Here is a 21,511-nt window from a genome sequence, read left to right on the forward strand (position 1 = left end):
TTGACGACTTGTCGTGCCACGGCCCACGGCATTGACTCTTCGTCACGTAATACTTGGTTGCCAAGGTATCGGCAACGAGGACGACTGAGAGAATAATACAGTATATATCTGAATAAAGATGAATAATGATGTGTTTCCTTCTTGCCGTCGCTCAGATGAATGTGCTGTTGCATGTCCTGCCCCTAAACTCCTTCGGTCCATCAGATGGTGGAACACATTCGGGCTCGGATCACACTAGCTTTCTTCCCAATACTATTACCTAGTACAGTACTTTGTTCGTCTCAATATAAGTGTCCCGGATTTAGCACAGATTTGTTTTAATTTTGTACTCCCTCCATACCAAATACATATATGTGATTTAGTACAATTTTCAAAGACGCTTATTTTGTGACTGAGCGAGTACTAAATAAGCGATAATTATTTTGGGACAAAGGGAGTATCACTTGCTCAGCTGTAGTATTAAACTAGTTGAATCGAAAGTAGGGAGTAGTAGGAGTACTAGTCAAGTGAGGATCGATCACCCCCACAAGAAAGCTAGAAAAGGTAAAGACTGATCACGCAGGATTGTTCTTGATTCGCGGTATTAGGTTCCAGGAATCCTGGTGCGGTGGCAACTGAAAACCGATGGCGGTGCATCTCAACATGTTTTTATTCCTAAAGATGCATATTCTCTCTTCTCCTTTTACATGTGAAGACCCGCATTCAGACATTCTCTTGTTCTTTAATTAGTAGATGATGATGTAGTGTATTCCACGGCCCCATTCGAATCACACGATTCTGCGTGCGATTAGAAAATGTGCAAAACTGAATGCCGTGGCAATGTTGTTTCTGCAGAAACTGAAAACAGGGAACAAATAAAGGAAGACCTTTGGTTTCACTCAACCACGTGCATATAGACTCTTTTTTGCCGGATAAACTTCTGTTCTATTCATCTTCAATCATGATAGTACAGTAAAACTAGAAATAATAAAAACTTACATCCAGATCCATAGACCACCTAGCGCATATAGACTCGACATCATATTTTTTTTGTTTATATTTTATCTAGTGTCAGATTCGTATAGGCAGGAATAAATAATATGGATCTTTGGAAAGAGGTTGGTATCTGCTGGAGATCTTTCTTTAGAGTTGAGTGCAAAGCAACATTTTTTAGAGAGTGCAAAGCTACTTAGAGAATAAAAATCGCCCCTTGGCATGAGAGGTAGCTATCTTAAATTCATCAACAAAAGAGACCTGGAGAATAAAATTAAAAGGTGTAATTCTAAAATTAACGGTTCCTTTGATTCGCATGATTCTAAAGATGCAAGAAAAAAACATAGAATTAGTGTTTCATGTCCTTACGGATTCTATAGGTTACAAACAAATTTGGATGGAAGAGTGATTGATAGCATAGAGAAAACAAAGAATCCTATCAAGATGCTTGAGTGGATGGGAAATTTCTTCCAAAACAGAGTGCAAATGGATCATAAAAAAAATCCTAAGGATTATCATCTTGTGAATCAAATAACCACTATAGGAAAATTTTATAAGGATCTAAATCCTCCAAGAATCCTATAGATTTCCTATGAGCCCTAGGCATTCTCTACGAGATTTGTTCTATGAGTTGAAATCCTATAAAATTCTTATAAAATTTTCTGAGTTGCTCCGATTAGGAGTATCTTTTAACATTGTCATGACAATGCCAAAAAGGTATGCACTTGAAAATCTTTTTTGATAACTTAAGTAACAGTGATTGACATGGATATCTCTGTGCTTTATGTGTGTCTAATCTACAACATACTCAACATGTCAACCACAGATAGCGAGGACTACTAAGAGCATCTGCACATGTAGATAATCTTGTATAGGAAGGTATATGTAAGATTTGTGTGTCAAGTTAGGCAATGAAATGATAACACACGAAAACTGTGAGGCTCTATTTCATAGGCCACTATCTGTTGAAGCTCATCATCAATTTGAGGTGGTCCAAAATATCAATCTGAACACCCATGTCAGTGACCAAAAGGACATTTGGAGCTACACCTGGACCTCTAAGACATACTCCTCCATGAAGATGTATAGATATATTATTGGCCGATCTACCTTACACCACATTTTCAAGCTCCTTTGGAAGACCTCTGCCATGCTCAGACACAAAATTTTCTTTTGACTGCTACTCCATGACAAAGTTAACACACGAAACCTCTTGCTAAGAAAGAAGATGTATCTGGAATCATATAATTGTGTCCTCTGCAGTGATCAAGTGGAAGAGACTGCTCTGCATGTTTTCTGGGACTGCCCCTTTGCTCTCAACGGTTGGAATGAAATTATGCCTGGCAAGAAAAGCGGTATCTCTAGTTTTGATGCCTAGCAATCTCAACTCTCCCATCGGACCTAGCTCTGGACATCATACTCATAGTCTGTTGGAACATTTGCAATGCACGAAGTGATAAAACTTTCAAACAAGTTGCACACCATCAATGCTAGAAATATTACCTGAAGGAAGGGCTTTCTATTGCACATATTAGAGCCAAAACAGTGAAAGCCAGGAAGATCCTGGATAGATAATTCCCTATAATTTTCTTAATGTTTCATAAAACCAGCATAGGGTGAGCCCTGTTAGAGATTGTTCTATGTTTTCATTTGTAGTTTGTACTTTTTTTAATTAATGAATATACCATAGAACGATTGTTCTACGGTCAACAGATCAAAAAAAGTTAGGCAACGAAGGACCACAATGATTAATTTGGTGAAGAAAAGGGCGCAAGCAAGACACAATTTACCCAAGTTCAGGTCTACAATGGGTAATACTCCCTCTGGTTTATTGACCCCCCTAGTATTTCTCGTTTTTTCAACCAGACTTTGATCATTTATAAATGGCAAAAAGGGTAGCCCGGTGCATGTAGCTCCCACCATTTGGGTCTATAGTGCGTAATCTTTCCCTACATTTCTGCAAGAGCATGTTTTCAGGACTCGAACCCGTGACTTCATGGTCAGAAGGCAACAGCTTAATTTACCGTTGCGCCAAGACTCCCCTTCAAAAGGGCAGCCCGGTGCACGTAGCTCCCGCTAGAGCAGGGTCCGACCACTTTGAGTTTATAGTACGCAACATTTTCCTATATTTTTACAAGATACGGTCCCATATGACTAATAAAATATACATTATATATTACAAAAAACATATTGTTGGATTTATATTTGAAAGAGGTTTCGTATAGTATAATTTTTTGTGACATGTACTTTACGTTTTAATATTAGTTAAATTATAGGTTAAGCTTTAGCCCAAAATAAGAAGGGGCCTAATGAACTCGGACGAAGAGTACCTTACCCTATCTTGGGTTTGATTATTATTATAAAGATCACAATGGAAGGGTGGTGCTTGTCTAGACTGGATCTACTCTAGTTTGATGAAGACATTGCTTCTTGAGGTGCAAGGTTAGCTTGTATCTGGGTGAAGATGCATTGTGTCTCAGGTTGCATGTGTTAATGTTACCGAGACCTTAATTTATAGACATTATTAGTCTTGACCTCCAATATTTCTATCGCTCCCGGGATACACTCGTGATTAGCACTGAGACAAGGGCAGTTGTCCTTTATTCGATTCTTAAGTCGGATTCTACATGATATCCGTTGCATCCGCCTTGTACCCTAGCCTAGTAAATTAGGGTGCAGCTGTCCTTAAGATGTACTCCCTCTATTCCTAAATGTAGTGCGCATAGGAAAGTTCAAAAGTCAAACTCTCCCTACTTTGACTACATTTATAGATGACAAATATCTACATCTACAGTATTAAGTAAATATCATTAGATGCATCATTAAGCATATATTTATATTATATTTGTTCAGTATTATTTTGGTTGATGCTTTTCTCACTAAACTTGGTCAAACTAAACAATGTTTGACTCCTAGGAAATTCTATGCGCACTACATTTAGGAATAGAGGGAGTATCTCTTATGCCTCGCATACAAATATGTCTGTATGCTTGAGTTTGCATGGTATTTATATTTAGAGTTCCTTTAATTCACATGATAGGAAAAATGGAGGAACCAAAAAGGAATAGAATAGGAGCGCACGTGTGAAACAAGGGATTGAAAAGTACATGAACTCTGCAAGATTGGATGTTTGATTTGCAAAATAAAACTCCTTTCTTGCTGCAGTTATTTGATTAATCCAACGCTAATGATGTTCACATCGGTTTGTCTCGTTCCTTGTGCATAGAAATTCTAGAATGTGGTCTGGATGGATTGTCTCTTTCGCCTACTTTTCCCTTGAAGTCGAGATCGAAGGGGAAAGCCTTCTCTAGTTCTCCTTCCACCTGCTCTCATGGATCAAAGGGGTGAATAATAGCACCTAGGAAAAACTGTCATTAGTCTGCTTTTCCAGCAAATAGAAGAAACAAAAATTGCCATTCCTCTACTTTTCCTTCAAATCAAAGGGAATAATACCAATGACGCTCTAAACAAACCGCGACGGGTTTTCGTACATATTAGTACACGAAAGCAGAACCTTACAATGTTAGCGCTAATGGGTTTTCGTAGTGAGCGTTCAGCAGCGAACTCCCTTCCCTCTCATTCTTCAGCGCTAATGGATCCCGTCTTGCAGACTGTATGGTTTGGACTTATTTCCGTTGATGAAACGGAAAGGTGGTGAGCTCGTTTCGAAAGGAGCTGAAGACAAACTGGCAATCAGCCAGAGCCAGCGATCACCTCAGTACAATGTTGGGCCACGGTGGCCTTTTTCCACGCTGAATGGTCCTGACAAGTGACATTCACATTCACAACAACAACAACAACAACAACAAAAAGACAAGTGACAAGCAGAGCAGCCATTGTTGACGACTTGGACGTGCCACAGAATGCTCACGTAGTACTTGGTCGCCAAGGTATCCGAGATCGACGAGGCCGAGACGGAGAGAATAATACAATCCGGATTCGATTGCAACAAGGCAGTGTGGCCTGGCCACTCGCATGCAGAACTCACGTACCCACGGCAAAGGTGGGTGGATCGATGGATAGCAGATTAGCAAGTGCACTGAATGCTGACGAACCTCATCCGCCAACGATTGATTGACGAGACCGTGACTTCACTTGGGAAAAGCCATAGTTGGCAGCACGTACACTTGCTCCCTCCGCTCGCTGCTTCGTCGAACGAACGTCTCTAGCTAGCTCGGTGCTCCGGTGACTCGACCGGATGACCGTCGCTGGCTTAGCTTTGGCCGACAGCGACGGCGCCGGAGGAGGAGTGGGCGCTACGAAACTCGAGGGGGTGCAAAGCGCCGTGTCGCATCCATACGTCCTCACGTTCGCGTGTCCGTCTCCGGAGGGAAGCCGGTGTCCAAACAGAAGGGGACACGGGGTGGAAGTGGAACGTTCGCCGGGGAGGGGAGGGACCAACGCAACCGCTCACCGTCGCCATGCATCGCAACGAAAACAAGGTCGGTAGGTGCCCATGTTCAGGCCCGGTAGCACCGGAAATGTGCGCTCTCAAGCCTTCGATGCTGGGATAGTCCCACCTCGGAAAAATTACAAGCATCCCGACCAGTTTATATTTCGAAAGCTTCGCAGAGTGCTCGCCGAGTTCGGTGGCGCGAACTTGTAACCCAGATTTTTTTTTGAGGGACAATTGACAGTCACTGCTGGCCCGGTCGTGTCGGCCCACAGCCCAATTACATGAGGGGAGCAGGCTTCTGGGCCCGGTCGTGTCGGCCCCTAGCCCAATTACAAGTGGGGAGAAGCTGACTGTCATTTTTTATTATTTCTTTCCTTTTTCTGATTCCTGTTTATTTATATTTTTTATACTTACTCCTCTCAGATTTCTATTTACATTATATATGATTCGTATATATATTTGTTTACTTATACTTCTCTGTGATTCGGTTCTATATATCGATTGCCGATCGGAAAAGATCGATACAAATTCCTATTTATTCATATTTTGTTACTTATTCTTTGCTCTAATTCCTCTTCATATCTTTTTTCCTATAAATTTATATGATCCGTGTCTATATTTTTTTACTTATAATTCCATATGATTCGTGTCTATATATTGATTGCCGATCGTAAAAGATCAAGACAAGTGAGATTTCTATTTACATTCTTTATTTATAAATTTATATTTATATGATTCGTGTATATATTTGTTTACTTATAAATCTTTGTGATTCGACTAGTGATTGGAAATGATCGAGACAAATTCCTATTTATTCATATTTTGTTACTTATTCTTTGCTCTAATTCTTCTTCATATCTTTTTACCTACAAATTTATATGATTCGTGTTTATTTTTTTACTTATAATTCTATATGATTCCTGTCTTATATATCGATTGCGATCGTAAGACATCGAGACAAGTGAACGCAAATCCTATACATGCTCTAAGCGGCACTACTACCCCTCACCGCCCGAAGCAAATCGGTAATGGGCTAGGCACATCCTTCTTTTTTAGTGGGCCGCATTTTGGAGAGGCCCGTCAAGTAAAGTAGCCATCCGTGATGAAATGGTCCGCCGACCGTACCACCACTTTGATCATTTTATCGTGGTAGATGGAAATTCATTTCTTCTGTTTGGCGGTCCCTTTTCTGCCACGGATTTGAGAAAAACACGATAGATGATGAAGTTATGTATCTAAGATAGGGTCATGAACCTGTCCAAGGTACTCTCCCCAAGGACATCTTTTAGAAGAAGCCGTCTTCCAGTCGACCTAGAGGAACTCCACTCGACGGACTAGAAGACACTCGACGAACCTGAAGACACTCGACCATGAAGACTCACTCGACCACCAGGAGTTCAAGATCTACTCTGTATCCAGACGGTCTGTAATTAAGTAGTCTTTATGGTCATGATGACACTTTATGTAAGGCGTTATCAGTAACGCCTGACCTTAATGTACTTTAACCCTCCGCTACGTGGGCTGGCTGGGGTCTTGGCGTCCTCTATATAAGCCACCCCCCTCCACTGGTAGAAGGGTTCGCACCCCTGTAACTCTCACACACATAATCCAGTCGACCGCCTCCGGGCTCCGAGACGTAGGGCTGTTACTTCTTCCGAGAAGGGCCTGGACTCGTAAAACACTTGTGTGCACAACTGCTCCATAGCTAGGATCTTGCCTCTCCATACCTACCCCCTATTTTACTGTCAGACTTAGAACCACGATAGTTGGCGCCCGCCGTGGGGCAGGTGTCTTAGCGACTTGTTGGAGAAGTTGCAATCTTTTCAATTCCCATCATCATGGTTTGAGGTGGAGTTTTGGTTGAGGGCCGCGAGATCCGTCTCGGCGCGCTCACATTCGTCGCCGACGACTCTTCCTGGCTGCAGGAGGCTCCGCTCGACGCGGATGCGCTCCCAGTCCGCGGAGCTACGCACTTTCGAGCATGCGTCCGCGACGTCCTTCTGCGGCAACCGTCGACTCAGTATCGGCCGGTTTTCGTGTCATCCTCCCTCCCAGCTTCGCCCCGGCGTAAGCGCTCCGGTCGGTCGAGGCTTCAGCAGTGGGTGAGGCACGCAGTGGCTCGCCAGTTGACCACTGCCCAAGTCGCGGCAATCGAGCCCGACGAATCTCTCTACGGCCTGTTCGACCTATTGACTGGCTCCGCAGAGACTGCATCCAAATGCGACAGCAGTGATCCGGCGGCGGAGGTCCTGATGGTCAATGGGCCGCACGTTCCCCCCGGCTTTCCTGGCACCGAGGGAGGCAACGACGGAGGCGATCCGTCGCACGACCATGAGGAGTACCGCCCCGAGCCCCTCGACTCGCAGCAGAGGGAAGAGCTTCGCCGCCGGAACATGGATGCGCTTCATACTCCGATCGTTGGAGAAACCGCTGAGGCTCGCGCCTTAGAGGACGCGCGCTTGGCCAACCTGGCTGAGCGCACTCGATTGGAGAAACTTCAGCGGGCACTCGACGAGCGCGCGCGGCAACGAATTCCAGACTCTAGTCGACGCCAACTCTTTAAACCTCTGACTCGGGTATACCGCACTCCGATCCAAAATTTGGCAGCTGCAACCCGTATAGCGGAGTCGATTCAGCCTTCCCAATCAGAGGCTGGCAGAGGCTTGATGCAGATCAGGGATTTGCTCCGGGCAGCAGGAGATCAGAATTCGGCTGTGTCGCAGTCGCAGAACAGGATTCATAGCAGATCCGTGGCGGCGAATACGGTCCAGTCGGCTCATAGCCCCAGATCACCCCCGAGGCGTGAAGGGCATGGCGACCGGCACGATCAGTACAGGAACTATGAGCAGTATGATCACCGATTCGATCGCAACGATCGACGTCGAGTGCCCACTCCTCCCCCGAGGGGTGGATCATATATGCCTCGACAGCAGGATGACAGACGCCAGCACAGTGGCGGGCGAAGAATTCCGGTCGACCCCAGGGAACCAGGCTTTGATGCGAGATCCATCATCGTTCTAGGTCTGGTCGACCGGAACAGAGCCCATAGAGAGGGTAATGACAGAGATGTACCCACCAGCAGCCGAGTGCACGTCTCCAGACCAGAGTATTTCAGCAGAGCCATCAAAGCCGTGGTGATTCCTCCAAACTTCAGGTTGGCGATTGGAGTCAGCAAGTTCAACGGTGAGTCCAAGCCTGATACTTGGCTCGAGGACTACCGAGTGGCTGTTCAGATCGGCGGCGGAAATGATGAGGTGGCCATGAAGCATCTGCCTCTCATGTTGGAAGGGTCGGCCAGGGCATGGCTGAATCAGTTGACACCTAGCAGCATCTACACGTGGGAGGACCTCTCCCGAGTGTTTGTCAGGACGTTCGAAGGAACGTGCAAGCGGTCAGCGGGACTGACAGAGTTGCAATCTTGTGTACAGAAGTCGAATGAGACTCTGAGGGATTACATCCAGAGATGGATCACACTGCATCACACAGTAGAAAATGTATCTGATCACCAGGCAGTTTGCGCCTTCAAGGAGGGCGTAAAGTACAGAGAGCTAAGCCTAAAATTCGGTCGAACCGGAGACATGTCTCTGAGTCGAATGATGGAAATAGCCACCAAATATGCCAATGGTGAGGAAGAGGATTGGCTCCGGAGCGGCAAGCACAAGTCAGTCGCCCAGGACCGGAGGCGGAAATTCCAGTCGGAAGCAAAAGCGTAAAGCCGAGCCAGCCGCTCCTGGAGAAGCCTTGGCCCTGAACCAAGGAAAGTTCAAAGGGAAACCCAAGGGACCTTGGAACCCCAAGAAAGTAAAGGATAAAGAAGGAAATGACGTGATGGATTTACCATGTCACATCCACACCAAAAAAAGACGAAGAGGGTAATTTCATCTACCCGAAGCATACCACTCGACAGTGTCGACTCCTGATACAGCAGTTCCAAGGGAAACAACCCAAGGACAAAGAAAAAGAGTCGGACAAGGTTGAGGACAAGGAGGATAGTGACGAGGAATATCCACAAGTCAATTCCACCTTGATGATTTTTGCCGATGTTCAGAGCAAAAACCGACTGAAAGTTATAAACCGAGAGGTGAATATGGCTGCTCCATCAACACCCAATTACCTGAAGTGGTCTCAGACTGCCATTACGTTCGACCAATCTGATCACCCCACGCACATAGCCACCCCTGGGAGGCAAGCGTTGGTGGTCGACCCAATCATCGAGGGCACTCGACTGACCAAAGTGTTGATGGATGGCGGCAGCAGTTTGAATATACTGTACGCTGAGACGCTGAAAGGGATGGGCATTCCGATGTCCAGACTGAGCACAAGCAACATGAGTTTCTATGGAGTCATCCCTGGCAAGAAGGCCGCATCACTCGGTCAGATTGCTCTTGACGTAGTTTTTGGTGATTTAAAGAATTTCCGCAAAGAGAAGCTGACATTTGAGGTTGTGGATTTTCAGAGTGCTTATCATGCAATTTTGGGCAGGTCAGCTTATGCACGTTTTATGGTTCGACCATGTTACGTGTACCTCAAACTAAAGATGCCTGGCCCTAAAGGCGTGATCACTGTCACTGGTAACCGCAAGAAGGCAGAAGAGTGCTTCCAGAAAGGCTCAAAGATCGCCGATGCTCAGATGGTGGCAGAAGAGTGGCAGGAACACCAAAGGAATGCAGACTCGAGTGATTTGTTGCGAGCCAAAAAGCCTGCTACGGAATCAGCGTTTCAGTCGTCCGGTGAGACAAAACCTGTTCACATCCACCCGACCGACCCTAACGCTGCTCCGACTCATATCTCCACAATACTCGACCCCAAATAGGAAGAAGCGCTCATCCAGTTCCTCCGTGAGAACTGGGACATCTTTGCATGGAAACCTTCTGACATGCCGGGTGTACCCAGGGGACTGGCTGAGCATCGTCTACGAGTCGATTCAAAGGCAAAACCCGTGAAGGAACATCTGTGACGGTCCGCCGTCCAGAAAAGGAAGGCCATTGGCGAGGAAGTGGCTCGGCTCCTAGCAGCAAAGTTTATCCGAGAGATTTACCACTCCGAGTGGCTCGCCAATGTCGTCATGCTCCCCAAAAAGGAAAATTCGCTTCGCATGTGCATCGATTTTAAGCATATCAATCAGGCCTGCCTAAAAGATCATTTTCCTCTTCCCCGCATCGACCAAATAGTCGACTCGACTGCGGGATGTGAGCGACTGTCTTTCTTGGACGCTTATTCCGGGTACCATCAGATCCGTCTGTTTGGGCCCGATGAGATCAAAACGGCTTTCATCACCCCATTCGGGTGCTTCTATTATGTCACCATGCCATTCGGCCTCAAGAAGTCGGAGCCACGTTCATGAGGATGATTCAGAAGTGTTTGCTCACTCAAATCAGTTGGAATGTGGAAGCGTACATGGATGACATTGTGGTCAAGTCACGGAAAGGTTCCGACCTGCTGACTGACCTCGCTGAAACATTTGCCAACCTCAGGAGGTACGATATCAAGCTTAACCCATCCAAGTGCACATTCGGAGTTCCTGGTGGAAAATTACTCGGTTTTCTCATTTCCGAACGGGGAATCGATGCAAACCCAGAGAAAGTAGGCACAATACTCCGAATGAAACGACCTGTGCGTGTGCACGATGTTCAGAAGCTTACTGATTGCTTGGCCGCTTTAAGTCGATTCATCTCTCGTCTTGGTGAGAAGGCATTGCCTCTTTACCGACTGATGTGGAAGTCAGACAAGTTCGAGTGGACTCCTGAAGCTGACGCAACGTTTGCAGAGTTAAAAACCCTGCTTTCCACCCAGCCGGTGCTTGCTGCTCCAATCAGCAAAGAGCCTTTGCTGCTTTACATTGCAGCCACAGGACAAGTCGTCAGTATTGTACTTACGGTCGAGTGGGAAGAAGAAGGGAAAGCCTTCAAAGTTCAGCGCCCAGTATATTACATTTACGAAGTCCTGAACCCATCCAAACAACGATACCCTCATTATCAGAAGCTTGTATATGGGATTTATATGACCACGAAGAAAGTTGCTCACTACTTCTCTGACCATATCATCACAGTCATCACCGACGCCCCCTTATCAGAGATTCTGCACAACAGAGACGCAACCGGTCGAGTGGCAAAATGGGCGATTGAACTTCTTCCCCTAGATATCAGATTTGAGGCAAAGAAAGCTATCAAGTCCCAAGCAATAGCAGATTTCCTTGCCGAGTGGACTGAACAGCAGTTATCGACCAGAGTTCACTCGAAGCATTGAACTATGTTCTTCGATGGCTCCAAAATGCTGAATGGTTCCGGTGCCGGAGTGGTCTTGCTTTCCCCCCGAGGAGATAAGCTCAGATATGTACTCCAGATTCACTTTGATTCCTCCAACAATGAAGCAGAATACGAAGCACTCTTGTACGGATTGCGTATGGCCATTTCACTCGGTGTCCGTCGCCTCATGGTCTACGGTGACTCGGACTTAGTGGTCAACCAAGTGATGAAGGAGTGGGACGTCAGAAGCCCAGCCATGACTGGTTACTGTAATGCAGTCAGAAAGCTGGAGAAGAAATTTGAGGGATTAGAGCTCCATCACGTTCCCCGACTGAAAAATCAAGCAACCGATGACTTGGCCAAGATAGGTTCCAAGAGGGAAGCCATTCCGAGTGGCGTGTTTTTGGAGCATGTTCACACGCCGTCGGTTCAAGAAGATCCTTTCACTGAGGAAGCCCCGCAGCCAAAAAGCGCCACAGATCCGACTGAAGTCGAGGTCCCAGCTGTGGTCAACTTAATCATGGAAGTTCTGGTCATCACTCCCGACTGGACAGTGCCCTATATCGCCTATATTCTGAGGAAAGAGCTCCCCGAGAATGAAGAAGAGGCTCGAGAGATCGTCCGCCGATCCAAAGCCTTCACCGTCATGAGGGGACAGTTGTACAGAGAAAGTGCGACTGGAGTCAGCCAGAAATGCATAACACCGGAAGAAGGTCGAATGATTCTCAATGACATCCACTCGGGGACCTGTGGCCATCATGCGTCCTCTCGGACCATCGTGGCTAAAGCATACCGAGCGGGTTTTTACTGGCCCAGAGCAAATGAGATGGCGAAAGAGATAGTCGACAAGTGTGAAGGATGTCAATTCTACTCCAATATGTCGCACAAACCCGCCTCAGCCTTGAAGACCATTCCACTCGTCTGGCCTTTCGCTGTATGGGGGTTGGATATGGTTGGACCACTGAGAACAGGCAGAAGCGGCTACACCCATGTATTGGTAGCAGTCGACAAGTTCACTAAGTGGATTGAGGCTAAACCCATCAAGAATCTGGATGCCGGCACCACCGTCAGCTTCATCAGGGAGTTAGTATTCAGATATGGAGTTCCTCATAGTATCATCACAGACAATGGGTCAAACTTCGACTCCAAAGAATTCAGAGCCTTCTGCGCATCTCAGGGTACACGAGTCGACTATGCTTCAGTCGCCCACCCTCAATCGAATGGACAAGCAGAACGAGCAAATGGCTTAATTCTCAAAGGGTTGAAACCCCGACTGATGCGCGACCTCAAGCACGCAGCTGGCGCATGGGTCGACGAACTTCCATCGGTGCTTTTGGAATTAAGGACCACGCAAAACCGGTCGACTGGGAGGACTCCATTCTTCTTGGTCTACGGAGCTGAAGCAGTCTTGCCAAGTGACCTGCTTCACAACGCACCCCCAGTCGAACTCTACACCGAAGCTGAAGCAGAGCAAGCCCGACAGGACGCGGTCGACCTTCTAGAAGAAGAAAGAGAGATGGCCTTGATCCGATCGACCATTTTCCAGCAGGACTTGCGTCGCTTCCATGCCAGAAATGTGAAGAGTCGAGCTTTCCAGGAGGGAGATTTAGTTCTCCGAGTGGATCAGCAGAAACCACACAAGCTTGCTCCTACTTGGGAAGGTCCCTTCATCGTCACCAAGGTTCTCCATAATGGGGCATACCGCCTTTACAATGTCGAGCACCAGATTGATGAGCCCAGAGCATGGAACGCGGACCTGCTCCGCCCTTTTTATACTTAAGTTTTTTACTCGGATGAGTTGTAATAAAAGTACTCATGTAGTGTATTCATCAAAGACAAGAGTTTCATAATTTTCTCAGTAATTGTTATTGCTTTTGTTCTCATAAATCTGTCCCCCAGTGGGTGGCTTAGCTGCGACCCGTTTTGCCTAAGCTTGTAAAAAATCCTACCGAGTGGTAAGCCAGCCTTCCACTCGGAGGCTTAGCTGCGAATCCGTTTCGCCTAAGCTTGTAAAAAATCCTACGGAGTGGTAAGCCAGCCTTCCACTCGGAGGCTTAGCTGCGAATCCGTTTCGCCTAAGTTAAACAAAATCCTACCGAGTGGTGAGCCAGCCTTCCACTCAGAGGCTTAGCTGCAGTCCAAGTACTCGCCTAAGTAAACAAAAAACCTACCGAGTGGAGAGCAAACCTCCCACTCGGGGGCTTAGCTGCAGCCCAGTGCTCGCCTAAGTTTCTAAAAAACCTACCGAGTGGAGAGCAAACCTCCCACTCGGGGGCTTAGCTGCAGCCCAATGCTTGCCTAAGTTTCTAAAAAACCTACCGAGTGGAGAGCAAACCTTCCACTCGGAGGCTTAGCTGCAGCCCAGTGCTCGCCTAAGTTTCTAAAAAACCTACCGAGTGGAGAGCAAACCTCCCACTCGGGGGCTTAGCTGCAACCCAGTGCTCGCCTAAGTTTCTAAAAAACCTACCGAGTGGAGAACAAACCTCCCACTCGGGGCTTAGCTGCAGCCCAGTGCTCGCCTAAGTTTCTAAAAAACCTACCGAGTGGAGAGCAAACCTCCCACTCGGGGGCTTAGCTGCAGCCCAGTGCTCGCCTAAGTTTCTAAAATCCTACCGAGTGGAGAGCAAACCTCCCACTCGGGGGCTTAGCTGCAGCCCAGTGCTCGCCTAAGTTTCTAAAATACTACCGAGTGGAGAGCGAACCTCCCACTTGGAGGCTTAGCTGCAGCCCAGTGCTCGCCTAAGTTTCTAAAATCCTACCGAGTGGAGAGCAAACCTCCCACTCGGGGGCTTAGCTGCAGCCCAGTGCTCGCCTAAGTTTCTAAAATCCTACCGAGTGGAGAGTAAACCTCCCACTCGGGGGCTTAGCTGCAGCCCAGTGCTCGCCTAAGTTTCTAAAATCCTACCGAGTGGAGAGCGAACCTCCCACTCAGAGGCTTAGCTGCAGCCCAATGCTCGCCTAAGTTTCTAAAATCCTACCGAGTGGAGAGCAAACCTCCCACTCGGGGGCTTAGCTGCAGCCCAGTGCTCGCCTAAGTTTCTAAAATCCTTCCGAGTGGAGAACAAGTTTCTCACTCCGAGGCTTGGTTGCAACCCAGCACTTGCCCAAACATGACGAGCACAAGTTGACTACAATTTGTGCTTCACTCCTACTTGCAAAAGAGCATTACAGATGCTAGTATATATTCCAACCCAAAGAAGATGGTTGTCCGAAAGAAGCAAACGTATTTCAACGGCAAATCAAGTTCGGATAACATCCTACGGACCCAGAAGTGTTCAGGCATCAAGCCTGTTAAAGTTTGTCAGTTACAAAAATTACTCGGCATTCCGAGGCAAATTCAAATCATCGAGCATAGAAGTTTTTTACCCAACAAAAATCACCTGGCAGAAGACTTCTTCCATTCTTGCACTTGACTCGGAACTTCGTTCAGTCGAGTCATCAGCGACTCAAGGTCGTTCTGAAGCGTTTCTTCTGGCCAGAGCAATGTGTCGATGCGCGACGTTGCAGCCTTCAGTCTTGCAAGGTAATCGACCACTGCAGCAACGCGAGACTCGAGGCGGAGCACGTTCATAGCGGTTTCGTCCTTCACCGGAGAATTGATGGGATCCAAGCCAGTCTCCACTTGACTAGTCTCCTCTTCAAAGTTTTGGCAGAATTCTGTGGACACGATTCAAGGATAAGCTAATGCCCTTACAGCAAGTCAGTAATTACCAATCGGAGATAAGGGTTTACCTTCGAGCATGAGGAATAGCTTCTTGGCGAGTCGTCCCAGATAAACCTCCAAGTCATTCTTCTTTCCCGCCAGTTCGCCGGCTTTGTCGCTCAGGACCATATTGGCGTTCTTCAGTCGAGTGACTTCTTGGTTGGCCACGTCGAGAGCAGCCTTCAGATTAGTGTTTTCCTCTTCAAGTTTGTTAACAGAAGCCAACTTCTCTTCTGCAAGTTTTTTCTTGTCCGAAGCCGCTTTCTGCGCCTCGGCGAGGTCAAGGTCCTTCTTCTTCAGAGCATCCCTCAGTTTTTCTGCAAAAATCACAATAAGATCAGACTCAGAGACAGGCAAGAAGCAAGGACAGTCGTCAAGATTCTCACCAAACATACCTTTTGCCTCCTCCTTCGACTTCGTAAAGTTCTCTTGGACAAGCTTCTGGTCAAGTTCAAGCTGGATATGCTTGTTCTCCAATTCGGTATAACGAGAAACAAGGTCACAAGATTTCTGCGAAAGATCAGTCGACAGACATCAACGACAGATCACTTCCGAGTGACTAAAAGAAAAATTATAGTATTTCTAAGACTACAGCTGAATCTAAACATTCAACTGTAATCTCGGGGACTACACCCAGTGGGTGCACTCAGCGTGCCCCCACTAGTTCTATCAGCTAGACTCAGAGTCGATCAGTCAACCGGTAGCAGTTAACTGTCAGCAGTAAAAAAAATTCAGACCATAGCCAACTGCCAGCAATCGACAACGGTCTCGGGGACTACACCCAGTGGGTGCACTCAGCGTGCCCCCACCAGTTCTATTATTCCACTCGACCAAGCTCAAGTGGAACAAGTAAAGCGAGAAATCTCAAGACACAAAGACTACAGTCGACTGCCAGCAGTCCACCGTAGAATTGACACACCCAGTGGGTGCATGACAAACATCAAGATTTCCAGTCGATGTTTAACTAACCTGGACATTACTCTGGAGAGCTGAACTCGCGTCATAAGCTGCTTGGCTGGCAGTTGATCGCCTTCACCTGCTCCATCATAATCCCGGCCTGGCGTATGGCTTCCTTGGAAGCGCTTGCTTGGTCCTCCGGGACGTGGTAGGTGGAGAAGAGAGAAGGCTGGTCAACACTCGACGACGAAGGGCGGGCAACTGTCAACGGCTCCGCAAAGGACAAGGTAGCCCGAGCAACGTTGCTCCCCTCTGGAATCAGTGGTCCAGACGCTGACACAACTTGAGCAGCCTTGCCAACAGTCGCCTTCCTGCTCCTCCTCTGCCTCAGTGGCGCTTCATCGTCATCGTCAGGGAGATCGATGACAACGCTAGGTGGAGCTGCAGAAGAAGTTCAAAGTCAAAAATAAAGATTCAATCGACCAAAAGGAAACCACGCAGATCATACCAGGATGAGAAGTAGCAGCATCTTCCATTTCTTGATCTTCATGCCTGGCTGAAGTCTCAGAAGTAGCAGCACTGCGATTTCAAATATCAGTCGGTCATCGATTGAGTCGACCAAGAATAAAAACATGGGTTATGCTGTTACCCAGAAACAGTCAGAATCTCCATCCTCATCTTCGGTAGGGCCTTCACCGGTTTTGTCGGGGCCGCTCGGGGTTGCTTCGACGCCTTTTCAGTCGGCGCCGGTGAAGTTGTCCGAGGGCGTTTCATCGACTGCCCAGCAGGCACGACTCCCTTGCCGCGTTTGGCCGCAGGGTCGTGGGCAAGCTTGGACCTCCTTTCGGAACAAGGAGGCACGACTTCCTCCTCCTCTTCCTCCTCATCGGAGCCTGCATCTTCGTCACCCTCATCGGCATCCGACTCCCAGTCCTCTTGACTTTCGCCACCACTTCCTTCCTCCTCTTCAGCCCGTGCTTGCGCCCCGTTGGGCATCGAGTACAACTCGGTGGTTTCCTGAAAGACAACAAGCAAGACAAAAGTCAATCGACTGATCTACGATGAAACAGAATGGACGGAGCAATCGGAGAAAAGTAGTCGTACCTTGTCCGCCTCATAAGATTGGTCGAGTGGCGGGATCCTCCTGGCTCCACGAGGGTTGTCCTTGTTCCCCATAATGGCAGTCATCCACCTCTCCAGTGTGGCATCATCGACCTCCTCTGGGTGGACCCGAGTGGTGTCTTCAGTACCAGAGTACAACCACATCGGGTGGCCCCGGTACTGGAGCGGTTGGATGCGCCGCCGAAGGAAAACCTCCAGAAGGTCCATGCCAGTCACACCATCACGAATCAACTGGACTACTCGCTCCATCAACATTTTAACCTGAGCCTTCTCCTCCAGAACTACTTTTAGAGAGGATGGCTTGTTCACTCGACTCATAGAGAAAGGAGGGAGCCCAGTCGACTGCCCTAGCGTCGGCTGGTCTTTGCAGTAGAACCAGGTCGAATGCCACCCTCTGACTGACTCGGGAAGGGTCATAGCTGGAAAAGCGCTCTTACTCCTCATCTGGACCCCGAGACCCCCACACATTTGGATTACCTGAGTTCTCTCATCGTTGGGACTGGCCTTTTTCACCATCTGAGAATGCCAAGTGAATATGTGCTTGAAGAGGCCCCAGTGCGGCCGACAACTCAAGAAGTTTTCACACAAAGATACAAAAGCGGCGAGATAGGCAATGGAATTGGGGGTAAAGTGGTGAAGCTGAGCCCCAAAGAAATTCAAAAACCCTCGAAAGAAAAGATGCGGTGGCAGAAAGAACCATCATTCTACATGAGTAGCCAAGAGGACGCACTCATCCTCCTCAGGCTGTGGCTGCCACTCCATCCCCGGGAGCCTCGCCGCCCCGTGCGCAATCAGGCCTTTGTTGGCCAGGTCGTCGAGATCCTTTTGGGTGATGGTCGAGCGGATCCAATTGAAGGAAATATGCCCTAGAGGCAATAATAAAGTTATTATTTATTTCCTCATATCATGATAAATGTTTATTATTCATGCTAGAATTGTATTAACCAGAAACATGATACATGTGTGAATACATAGACAAACATATAGTCACTAGTATGCCTCTACTTGACTAGCTCATTAATCAAAGATGGTTATGTTTCCTAACCATAGACATGTGTTGTCATTTGATTAATGGGATCACATCATTAGAAGAATGATGTGATTGACATGACCCATTCCGTTAGCCTAGCACTTGATCGTTTAGTATACTACTATTGCTTTCTTCCTGACTTATACATGTTCCTGTAACTATGAGAAATATGCAACTCCCGTTTACCGGAGGAACACTTTGGGTACTACCAAACGTCACAACGTAACTGGGTGATTATAAAGGAGTACTACAGGTGTCTCCGAAGGTACATGTTGAGTTGGCGTATTTCAAGATTAGGTTTTGTCACTCCGATTGTCGGAGAGGTATCTCTGGGCCCTCTCGGTAATGCAAATCATTATAAGCCTTGCAAGCAATGTGACCAAATGAGTTGGTTACGGGATGATGCATTACGGAATGAGTAAAGAGACTTGCCGGTAACGAGATTGAACTAGGTATTGGATACCGACGATAAAATCTCGGGCAAGTAACATACCGATGACAAAGGGAACAACGTATGTTGTTATGCGGTTTGACCGATAAAGATCTTCGTAGAATATGTAGGAACCAATATGGGCATCTAGGTCCCGCTATTGGTTATTGACCGAGAATGGTTCTAGGTCATGTCTACATAGTTCTCGAACCCGTAGGGTCCGCACGCTTAACGTTACGATGACAGTTTTATTATGAGTTTATAAGTTTTGATGTACCAAAGTTTGTTTGGAGTCCCGGATGTGATCACGGACATGACGAGGAGTCTCGAAATGGTCGAGACATAAAGATTGATATATTGGAAGCCTATGTTTGGACATCGGAAAGGTTCCGGGTGAAATCGGGATTTTACCAGAACACCGGGGGGTTACCGGAACCCTCCCGGGGGTTAATGGGCCTTAGTGGGCCATAAGGGAGAAGAGGAGGGCCGGCCAGGGCAGGCCGCGCGCCCCCTCCCTCCTAGTCCGAATAGGACAAGGAGGGGGGGCGGCGCCCCCCTTTCCTCTTTCCCCTCCCCCCTTTCCTTCTCCACCAAGGCAAGAGGGGGGAGTCCTACTCCCGGTGGGAATAGGACTCCTCCAGGCGCACCCCAAGGGGGCCGGCCGCACCTCCCCCTCCCTCCTTTATATACGGGGGCAGGGGGGCACCCCAGGACACACAAGTTGATCTACGGATCGTTCCTTAGCCGTGTGCGGTGCCCCCCTCCACCATATTCCACCTCGGTCATATCGTCGTGGAGTTTAGGCGAAGCCCTGCGCCGGTAGAGCATCATCATCATCACGATGTCGTCGTGCTGACGGAACTCATCCCCGAAGCTTTGCTGGATCGGAGCCCGGGGATCGTCATCGAGCTGAACGTGTGCTAAACTCGGAGGTGCCGTACGTTCGGTGCTTGGATCGGTCGGATCGTGAAGACGTACGACTACATCAACCGCGTTGTCATAACGCTTCTGCTTACGGTCTACGAGGGTACGTGGACAATACTCTCCCCTCTCATTGCTATGCCATCACCATGATCTTGCGTGTACGTAGGGATTTTTTTTGAAATTATTACGTTCCCCAACAGTGGCATCCGAGCCTAGGTTTTATGCGTTGATGTTATATGCACGAGTAAAACACAAGTGAGTTGTGGGCGATATAAGTCATACTGCTTACCAGCATGTCATACTTTGGTTCAGCGGCATTGTGAGATGAAGCGGCCCGGACCGACATTACGCGTACACTTACGCGAGACTGGTTTCATCGCTACGAGCACTCGTTGCTTAAAGGTGACCGGCGGTTGTCTGTCTCTGTCACTTTAGTTGAACCGAGTGTGGCTACGCCCGGTCCTTGCGAAGGTTAAAACAGCACCAACTTGACAAACTATCGTTGTGGTTTTGATGCGTAGGTAAGAACGGTTCTTGCTAAGCCCGTAGCAGCCACGTAAAAATTGCAACAACAAAGTAGAGGACGTCTAACTTGTTTTTGCAGGGCATGTTGTGATGTGATATGGTCAAGACGTGATGCTATATTTTATTGTATGAGATGATCATGTTTTGTAACCGAAGTTATCGGCAACTGGCAGGAGCCATATGGTTGTCGCTTTATTGTATGAAATGCAAACGCCCTATAATTGCTTTACTTTATCACTAAGCGGTAGCGATAGTCGTAGAAGCAATAGATGGCGTAACGACAACGATGCTACGATGGAGATCAAGGTGTCGCGCCGGTGACGATGGTGATCACGACGGTGCTTCGAAGATGGAGATCACAAGCACAAGATGATGATGGCCATATCATATCACTTATATTGATTCATGTGATGTTTATCCTTTATGCATCTTATCTTGCTTTGATTGACGGTAGCATTTTAAGATGATCTCTCACTTAATAATCAAGAAGTGTTCTTCCTGAGTATGCACCGTTGCGAAAGTTCTTTGTGCTGAGACACCACGTGATGATCGGGTGTGATAGGCTCTACGTTCAAATACAACGGGTGCAAAACAGTTGCACACGCGGAATACTCAGGTCATACTTGACGAGCCTAGCATATACAGATATGGCCTCGGAACACGGAGACCGAAAGGTTGAACGTGAATCATATAGTAGATATGATCAACATAGTGATGTTCACCATTGAAACTACTCCATCTCACGTGATGATCGGACATGGTTTAGTTGATTTGGATCACATGATCACTTAGATGACTAGAGAGATGTCTGTCTAAGTGGGAGTTCTTAAGTAATATGATTAATTGAACTTAAATTTATCATGAACTTAGTACCTAATAGTATTTTGCTTGTCTATGTTTGTTTGTAGATAGATGGCTCGTGCTGTTGTTCCGTTAAATTTTAATGCGTTTCTTGAGAAAGCAAAGTTGAAAGATGATGATAGCAATTACACGGACTGGGTCTATAACCTGAGGATTATCCTCATTGCTGCACAGAAAAGTTACGTCCTGGAAGCACCGCTGGGTGCCAGGCCTGCTGCTGATGCAACCGACGATGTTAAGAATGTCTGGCAGAGCAAAGCTGATGACTACTCGATAGTTCAGTGTGCCATGCTTTACGGCTTAGAACCGGGTCTTCAACGACGTTTTGAACGTCATGGAGCATATGAGATGTTTCAGGATTTGAAGTTAATATTTCAAGCAAATGCCCGGATTGAGAGATATGAAG

The sequence above is a fragment of the Triticum aestivum genome, chromosome 3B (genome assembly GCF_018294505.1).
Source record: "Triticum aestivum cultivar Chinese Spring chromosome 3B, IWGSC CS RefSeq v2.1, whole genome shotgun sequence".
NCBI classification, from domain to species: Eukaryota; Viridiplantae; Streptophyta; class Magnoliopsida; order Poales; family Poaceae; genus Triticum; species Triticum aestivum.